Raw genomic sequence first — 1,418 nt, forward strand, 5'->3', positions numbered from 1 at the left:
TATGTATTGTATGTCATGTTGATGAATTGAGTACAAAGGACACAATGGAAACAAGTGTGAGTTGTGACCCAAAAGCACAAGAACAAACACAAGAAACACTGCAGACTTCATAAAGATGGGATTTGGGTTCAAAATCGACAAAGTGGCCCTTTGAGAAATGCTAGCTAGGTTAAATTCACAGTGCATGAAAATGGGACATGGCCTAAGCTGTAGGTCATATCCCTGTTAAATTCTCTTTGACCAATGAAACATGTTGCCAACTGCACGACTTTGTCACATTCAGTTTCAGTCATATTCCAATACAGTAAATCTCCACAGTAGAAAATAACCTTTGTGAAATTTTATTGGAGGAACAGAAAATCAGCAGCACACATAAAAAAAAAGTCAAATTCATGATAATGTCAGCATACAGTGTTAATCTCAGTTTTGCTTTGCATCTTCCTTTGGCCCCGAGGGGTTCTGAGAGTAACACCACTTCCTACATTTCAAGTTGGTTGCATCACAGGTGTACCCATACTGGCAGCAGTGCCTACCATCTGCCCAGCACATCGCCTGAAAATTGATACAGTTCCTAATTTCAGTAAAAGTGTGACATGTACAGTAAATGAATAAGGCATTTTGAATGCCATTTTAAATCAAGGAAGGCATTGGATTAAGGGGACCATGCTGAACACTAGTGACAAAAGTCACAAAACATATTTCAGCCCTCCCTGTGTGATTTGGTCAAGATCACTGTTTGATGGGGGTTATTTTAGGCTTGTATTTCCTTGTTCATTTCTTTGTAAAAAAATGTCTTGATTGTTCAATGTTTTGTAGGCTTATTGTTTGTAATCCCCTCCATGATGCATACACCATTCTTGCCAAATGATCTCTCATGTTAATTAGTAGTCTGGGTCCTCAGGACTGAAGTTGAGAACCAGTACCTGGTAGAGATAAATGCAAGCAGTTGTCTGGGTCTCCCATCACTGGAGCCCAGAACCATTGTTCTAGAGTATATAGGAGTCTTACCAGTGGGTAGGGACAGCAGACCCATTGGTCTCTAGGTAGCTTGCAGCATGTGTTCCCTGCCGGGCAGCAGAACTTGTTGTCACAGCGGATGACTCCAGCCTCAAGGGCACTGGGCTTTGTTAGAGCTGTCAAAGGTTTCTGCAAAAATACATTATCGTAACAGTATAAGCTGCTGTCTTTGGCCACAAAGTTACAGTATTGGTATGTTGAATGTTCACACGCACATCCAAATGTGCAAACACTGCACTTCTTGAGTGATCAAAGCTAGTATAAATAAAATGCTTAAACATTTATGTGCCACCAAACACATTTTCTACAATTTTGGGTTTTGATACAATCAATTTTTTTTTGTTGTTTCAAATTATACTAAAACTCCTGCTCTCCCATTTCTGTGTTTATACACATAGGTG

At 39.8% G+C, this 1,418-nt stretch overlaps 1 long non-coding RNA gene across 1 annotated transcript; it reads right to left on the reverse strand.

Moving 5' to 3' along the window:
* Positions 1–329: 329 nt before the first annotated feature.
* Positions 330–1,147, reverse strand: LOC311061402. Its single transcript, XR_014602385.1, has 2 exons — positions 1,009–1,147; positions 330–552 (listed from the first exon to the last, which is right to left on the reverse strand). It is a non-coding gene; the product is annotated as an uncharacterized lncRNA (long non-coding RNA).
* Positions 1,148–1,418: the final 271 nt, after the last annotated feature.

This window comes from Gymnoscopelus microlampas, assembly GCF_963454915.1.
Source record: "Gymnoscopelus microlampas genome assembly, chromosome: 15".
Lineage (NCBI taxonomy): Eukaryota > Metazoa > Chordata > Actinopteri > Myctophiformes > Myctophidae > Gymnoscopelus > Gymnoscopelus microlampas.